Source organism: Pseudopodoces humilis, chromosome 1, assembly GCF_049639895.1.
Source record: "Pseudopodoces humilis isolate 2021_Gansu_Grassland_sample_001 chromosome 1, ASM4963989v1, whole genome shotgun sequence".
Taxonomy (NCBI): Eukaryota; Metazoa; Chordata; class Aves; order Passeriformes; family Paridae; genus Pseudopodoces; species Pseudopodoces humilis.
Window position 1 is genome coordinate 88,154,111 of NC_142200.1, and position 8,006 is coordinate 88,162,116.

The window sequence follows — 8,006 nt, forward strand, 5'->3', positions numbered from 1 at the left end:
AACAGCCCATCTAAATTATTAATTTTTAAGTAAGGCTTGGGGCTAAAACCCTAGTTAAAGCTAAGCCTTGGCATCACAATTTAAATGGTTCTTCCCCAGACAAGTCGCAGAGAACTGAGAGTACTTCCAGGTTTCCCTCCAAATTAAACAAAGCCTCCAGATCATTCCTTGTGTTGCTTGAGGGGTGCCATGGAGATTGGCAGGGGGTGGAGAGTGGGAGGGGAAGCTTTGGGACATGGCAAACACTATTCTCTTCCTCCTCTCTCACTCCCACCTTTGGCAGGGCTTTTTCCCTGCATTGGTGTTGGTGTAGATTTGTTGCTGCTGGAGAGGCGAACAAAGAGTTGTAGTTGGTGTTTCCATTCCCATCTCCTTTTCACCTGTGGATGATCCTGGCAAAGGGGACAGAGACTGCCCTCTGCTCCTGATGAAAAAGGACCTACCTTACTTTGTGGAAAAATGTTGCCTTTTGGCTGCCAGAGTGCTTGGAGGTATTCCAAGTTATTGCAGTAGAAATGGCATTGAAATATCTCTAATTTTCCCCTATGTGTAAGGATCTTGTCTACTAATTTCAGTGTCACAGCTGAACCTCTTCTTTTCTTCAATACCTTTGAAGAGGCCTAGATAGAACCCTACCACTAGTGACTTTTGTTAGGGGATGGAAGATGTTGGCTTTGTACAGCTCGAGAGATAAGCTGAACTTTTGTGCTGGAGGGAAAAATAAATCACTCGTGTATGCAGCATGAAGCAAAATGGCATCCCCCAGGGACACAAACCACCAGCTTTATTTCCAGTCTGTGGGAATTCTGGCTGGCTTGCCCTGCTCACAGGTGTGAGTAGGAGAACACTTCAAATGAAGGAACTTTCTTACTGGCAAGAAAGTTTGATGGGTTTTTTTTCCTGCGTATTAGAGAGCTCTCTTGCACAACCAGCTCACACTAATGAGAAGTGCTGAGGGTCCCCATCCCAGGGACTGTCCCAGTCTTTCTTGAAATGTACCCCAGTGTTTTTGTTGTCAGAGTCATGTAGTTACCTTAAATGACAGGTAGTCTCAATTAAGATTTAGTTTGGAGGCTGAAAACTATCCAATGATTTAGTCTCAGGGATTAAGGAAAACAAAACCTTACCGACGGCTGGATAAAATTCACATTCCTTTCAATTGTGATCATCCTACATCAAGGAAATGTTTGAAATGTTGGCAGTCTCCTATGATATGCCTGTGAAAGTTATTATATTGCTTTAAGTAATTTAAGAAAAAAGAACCAAGAGCTATAGCACAAATGTGTTATATAAATCTTCATTTTTACAAAAACGGTTTGATTGATGTCAGGTCCCAGTGGGTGACATTTAAAAGAGACCACATCAAATGGAGGGACAGAGCTGCAGCTCTCCACCCCCACACTGGCTCTTCTCCCTCTCTCTTCTCCTCACCAGAGTGCCTCTAGACAGTTATGTCATCTGTAGCCATAAAATAAATTGAAGAATATCTGTCTCACAAAAGGCAAAAAAGGAGCTATTTTCTCACCTCCATTGAAGTGGGCCATGTCCCTACCTGGGCTGAAAAGTGAGCTGTGTACCTGCATGGGGGCTTAAATGATTGCAAAAAACTCCTCATCTTCCCTCATCTCAGATCAACACATTCTGTGTCAAAAGGGATGGTTTTTTGTGGGGCTTGGCCAGGGTATGACAGGAGTTCTAGCTCTGTACCACTTTGAATTTGCTGTTTAATTAATGCAGAAACAACATAATTTTCTGTCTATCAGTGTTCAGCTGTTAATTCCAGAGGAAGGAGAAAGCCTCTCTGAAAAATCAAAATTTCTGAAGTTCTTTGGTTACAGAAAAAAAGCATTTTCTGTACTACTTTGAATCAGGAAGCAGTGTAGAAACAATCAGCGCTGTCATTACACAAGGGTGTCTTATTTTTAGAATGCCATACAAGAGTACATACAAGAGTAGTGTAGGGCAAAATAAAGTCCTGCTGAGGTGTCCTGCCTGAGACATTTACAGATGCTGTATTGGCAGACAGGAGTTCATCCATTCAGAGAGAAATAAGCCATTCTTTGGAGAGAGGTGAAGTTTAGTAAAAGCAGATTTGCTTCCTTGTGGCCTGGGGCAAAGAGAGAGGATAGGGATGTGGGTGATTCAGAGTCATCTACCTCCTATAACCAAGTCCCTGCAGCAGGCCATCACGATTGCCTGCCTCAGCATGTCACGTGAAGCTTGTGAAGAAAAGACTTATTGGTGCCCAGCAAGCCAAGGCAGCATCCCTCAGCCTTTGAGCCTCGGTGACAAGAGGTCATTTCTTGCACTTCAGATGATGTGTAAAGATTAACTTTCCCTCCATGAGCACATGAACAAATAACCTCAAGTGTTTCAGTCCCTGATATTCCTCTAGCACAGCCTTTTGGGCCCTCTCTAGGGTCAGACAACTGGTGGGAGGGAGACAGCAGGTTGACAAGCTACCTTAGAGAAAAAATGTCACAGAAATTAGACCAGCACTGGTCTAAGCATCCCTAAAGGCCACAGAATCCTTTTCTTGTTCATGCTGGATGCACAGATATTTCAGTTGTTTCCACAACAAGAAGTAAGGTCCAGAAACAATGATTACACTTTCTCTGAAAGGTAAGTAGAAGATCAGAGAATCATAGAATGGTTTGGGTTGGAAGGAACCTTAAACACCCCCTAGTTCCAGCTCCTTCACCTGGGCAGGGAACTCGTGATGCAGCAACAGGCACAGTTTGAATGCCCTTTTTGGGCAGGGAGCCCAGTGCTGTTCAGGCACAGGAAAGGAGGACCTTGATCAGTAATTAGGCAGAGGGAAGAGCACAAATATATATATATGGGTTTGATCCCTGTTTGTTCTTTACCTGAGGGAAGATGTCTAGGCAATGTATTGAGAGTCTCTCCAAAAAGAATACAGGGTGCATCAATTATGGGGCATATCAAAAAACATTCTAACTTTTTTTGTCATGCCATGTGAACACAACCACTGAGTTTTAAATCAGAGGGATTGTGAAGATTAATTGAGGACCATTAACTGTTGTTCAGTAATATGCTGATCTGCCTAAAACTTCTGGGAATCTGTGTAGATCTCTTTTTTACTGTTGCCTGAGAAGAACTTGATGTGATTTTGGACAGAATGTCTGAGGGTCTGAGCACAGCCCACCACATGCTCCAAAACAAGTAATGGCATATACTTCACTATTCATCCTCTCTTCACAGGCAGAAGAGAGGCTCTGCATTTCAGGCTGTTCCCCAGACACTGTTAGAATCTTTTAAGCATTTGATATTCATGTCATAATCTTTGGTTAGTATGTGATTAATTCAAAATGTTTTCCCACTGAGTGGCAAGAAAAATAGCTTCCAGTTTTGATTCTTAAAAGTACAACTTTAAGATTTTTTTTTTTAAGTGCCAATATTTCCTTAAAATATACTACTTCTGATAAAATGCTGACACCAGCTTGTATGGTCAGGCACTTAGAGAATGCTTTGCTTTTAAAGAGAAAATTTAAGTGAGAATAAGTTAATGAAAATTATTTTCTTTGCAAAAAACCAAGCCATAACCTACAACTGAAGTTATTCAGAGTAACTATAAAATCATCTTAACTGTCATTATCAATTTGCCCACTTTGATTACTGAGGGAAAACTCCAGAAGCAGAGAATAGTCCTAAGTTTGGATGTAGGAGGACAGGCTATATATGTAGTAGGGGATTTCTAACAGGAATCTACAGTTTTGTGTAAAAGCTCCTTCAAGTTTGTGCTCTCTGTGGCAAACCATGCAGATTAAAATGCATGGTGTAGTGGTAAGGAGAAAAATTCACTTTTGGGAAACGATTAAGTGGGATGGCTGGCAGTGTGGTGGCAGAAGGAATTAATGTGGACTATTCAGAGGATGACGGAGAATGCCATACCTTCCCCAATCCACTTCTCCCTTCCTCATCCCCCTTCCTACTTGAAAAACCAGATTCCTCCTTCCCTGTTTCCACTTCTCTCACATCCTCTGTCACAGACCTGAATTATAAATGGTCCTGCTCTGAGGTGTTTTGGCTCACCCATCTTCAAAGCTTGGTGCCCACACGTTCATTTATTTCTGCTATCCAGTTGCAGACTATATCTCTCAGCCACAGTGGATCTTCCAGTGTGAGAGTCACAGCTCATCTCAAGAGGCAGTGTGGCTTGTCTGAAGGAACACATGTTGCTATTATCAGCCCTCTTTTATTTTCCTGAGAAGCAGGCAAAAAAAATTTCATGTTCCATGCACTTAACCTCAGCGCATCGCTCCCATGCCCATCCCTGGTTAAGCTTTGCCTACTGTTTATACCACACTTTTACCAGCAAAGATTAACTTTTTTAGGTGACCCTGTGAAGCAGCTCTGCTTCAGAGGAAGGCTCAGCACTGAGATGTTATTTCCTGGCTCAGGGATGTCCGTCAGTCGGATGTGCAGCTGGTGGATACCAACTTCAGCAACTTACAGGACATTGATGAGGGTTGCTTTTAGTGAGGTCAGGCTGCTGCACAGGTGTCTCCAGCCTTGCCTTGTCTTTTTGGCAGAATTGTTCAGTTCAATACAAATTCCACGGTGATACAAATTACTTAGCAAAATTTACTCCACAAGCTTTTTTTCCAAGTGTATTTTTTAGCCCAGGAAATGATTCCTTCAAATAGTCCGAAAGAGGGCAAAACAATGCATTTGCTGTTTTCAGTACAAAATGTGGCTCAGTCATATCCTCATTAACCTTTTGTCATATCCTGTCACGCCCTGATTTGTGTTGTGGAAGGAGGCTGGGCTGCCTGTGGCAGGTCACCACGTAGTATTTCCTGAGTACTCATGCTTGTTCTCTGTACAATCACAGATCAGTTGAGAACAGCTGCAGAAAGTGAAAGAGGGGCAGGTACTGCTGGCACAGCTTTGTAGTCATTATTCAAATAATATTCACAGATGCTTTCCTACCAAAACATATTTTACTTAAGAAATCAAATGGCACTAGCTTTAGGAAACAGCTCACCCACCACCACAGACTAGAAAGTACAGCAATTACATTATGATCCTCCATCACTATGAATTGCCTAAATAAAGAAAAAAAAAATTGTGATGTAAATTCAGCCACATGAAAATCTGTAGGCTAGAAAGCCTTGGAATGAACAGGATAGACTGAGGCAGACCTATGGTGAAATCTGCACTTCCAAAGAGTGCTATCTTTTGCCTTTAAAATTCTATTTTAATTATATTTTAACTTTGTCACATATACGACTTCTGTTTAGAGAACTATCAGTGGATCCTGATGCTTCCAGGACTGACTGAAGTGTAAATTCAGCTGTAAATTCGATGTTGAAAAGAAAATTTAAAGTTTCCTATCTGATAAATATAATCAGTGATATAATTAAGAGATAATGATCTGTTTGATAATGCCATAAGGATGGCCTTTGGTCAGAAGAAGTTTACAATGTATTTCCTCTTGGCAAACACCAGGTATATGGATTTTGACCCCTTTTCAAACAGGAGCAGCAAATAAATTCACTGCTACCAGCCAGCTTCCTGATTTGCCTTTGAAAATGAGGCAGGACTTCCCTGATTACTCATGAAACACATCTTAAACAGCCTACCCGGATCCAGACAGCCAGAGGAGTTAAATTGCGATGGTCAGTTGTCACACAGAAAAAAACTATTTCAACAAGAAAAGCCCATAAGGGTAAAACAGCAATTAATTTGGCCTTTAACAAGCATGGACTTCAAAACTGTGTTACTAAAAAAATCAAGAAGGTCGCTACACATCTAAATGGAGAGAGACCAGGTTGTTTATAGGCTTGCAGGCTCAAGCTCAGCTACTGGACAGCAGCTCCTCTCCAGAGCACCAGCTATCAAAACAGAGAGGTTTTGCTGGGCAGCACTTACCTTGCAAGGGGCACTGCTCCTGATTCCCTCCTCTGACCCTTCTCATCAGGTTTCTTGTGTCCTCGGTAGGTCAGTGCAGTCCAAGGAAGCCACATCTGCCCATTGGCTCCATATGGAAGGCTTGGTTGTAGGAGTACATTTTTACCCTGTCTACCCTTTGTGTTTTTTTGTTTGTTTTTGGTGGTTTTGTTGGTTTTTTTTGTAAAAGAGAGAAACCACAAATGTTTTTCTTCCGTTTTTTCTTATTTCCTCTCCACTTAGCAAGCCTTGTTTTTAACAGAGTTTGTCAGATATTTGGGCTGAGTACTCCTTGAATCAGAGAGTCCACAGGGAGAGTCCAGTGGTCATCTGTGCCTGTCTTGTAGTCACCAAATTTGGTGGACCTGTGATGGGTAATAATTTCATTTTATCATCATGATTTACTTGGCAGTCCCAGTTCCAGAGGATTTTTCAAACCTTGCCACAGTGCTAAAAAAGAGCCTTGCAGCTCTGAAAAGCCAGATCAAGGCAGGGGAAAAGCTAATTAACTCAGAAGGAAGGCACTAATGTCCAGCAGATGGTCGTGCTGGTCTCCTTCCTAAGACTGTACTTTCCTTCTGCTTTGTGATCCAAACTGGCTGCAGTTCCTAGCTCCATGGCTATTATTGCTATTGCAATTACTTTTGAGGTGGCAATATTGGGCCTTCAGATTCAGGTCCACAAGAACACGTTGCCTGCCTTGCCCTGGCCCAGAGGTTGTCACCTCTGCAAGTGCAGAGGCCTGGCAAAGGTATCAGCTCCTACTTTTTTAAGTATGACCATGTGTCCCAAAATGACTGGTATCAGTTTCAACCTGGCCACAGAGCCGTAGGCTGAGCGCTCTGGCTTGTGATCCAACCTGTGCTGGACTGCTGCAGCTGAAGCAGGGGCAGACACCAAGCTTTAGCTACAAGGACTCCTGCCCCTTTTGCACCTTTTCCTTGTTGGAGGGTGATCCAGAGGCTGCAGACACCTCACTGCCACTGTGGGCCATGTTTGGAAAGCCTGCTTCCCACAGAAATTAACCTTCCTTAGCAAAGGCAGGAGTTGCAACCATGTATTTGGGCTGAGAGTGTGTGTTACCTCCAAATTAACAGGGCAGGCAGAAGGCAGACATTCAAGCATTTGAAAACCTTAGCAGATCCAGCTAGTTAGACTACATCAGGCCTGAACAGGCTGGATTTGTTGCTCTAATGAGGTAAAAGTGTTCTTTTCTTAACCTGCACAGTCCTCAGAGCAAACTGTGACATACTGACAAAAGATGCCTCTTACTGGTGAAAATAATTTCTATTTTTGTAGGTGTTTATAACCCCTTTCATATTATATTCTGCTGCACTGAGCAGATTGCTGTTTTCTGTGTCAGTGGAGAGGTGAAGCATTTGCCTGATCCTCAGAAGTCTCATCATAGGTTTGTAAACTCTGAGCTGTAATTTCAAATAGGAAATTCCAGCTGGGATGAGGAAAGATGCTCCTGGAAAAGTCAAATAATAGAAATCTTGCAGCAAGTGTAAAGAAACATGTCTGAGGACCTTTCTTCCTCCAGAAATTAAAGGTTAACTTTAGATGAAGAGGAATATCTTCCTCTTTTGATGCTTTTGCTGCAATTTGTTTAATGACTTAGGTTTTCCCATCTCTTTCAAGTCAAAGCCTTCACTCCCAGCTTCTCACTTTCCAAAACTGATGCTGTGTGTCCAGATTGGTGCCAGCTGTGTGACTTCTTATTTTAAATGGACATGGAAGTCAGTTTGTTCTTCCATGTATGAAACCCATTATTCTCTAAAAATTTTGGTTGCATAATAAATTCCAAGCTTACTTGACATAAAAAAGAAATTTAGCAATCCTTCCTGATGGCCACAGAGTTGGTGAAAAACACCAGCAAGGTGTTGCTCAAACACCAAAAGGAAACAGACTCTTCCTTTCAGGCAGCTTCAGCTCATTTCAGAGTGCATCCACATTACAAACATCAGCTACTGCTGCGTTTTTGGCTCACAGAACCCCTTCCTCACAGAGGGACTCCTGGTATAAACACCAGTGGCTTTACTACTGAATGATTTGCTGTCTGTTAATTCTTTTATTCTCTCACTGCCTACAGT

The 8,006-nt window shown here is 42.3% G+C and overlaps 1 protein-coding gene across 1 annotated transcript in view; it reads right to left on the minus strand.

The window, feature by feature from the left end:
• Positions 1-5,970, minus strand: part of NEDD9 (neural precursor cell expressed, developmentally down-regulated 9) — a 100,919-nt gene extending 94,949 nt beyond the window's left edge. The window contains exon 1 of the mRNA XM_014254575.2: positions 5,896-5,970. The gene's annotated coding sequence lies outside the window, so the exon portion shown is untranslated. The remainder of the gene's footprint in view (positions 1-5,895) is intronic.
• Positions 5,971-8,006: the final 2,036 nt, after the last annotated feature.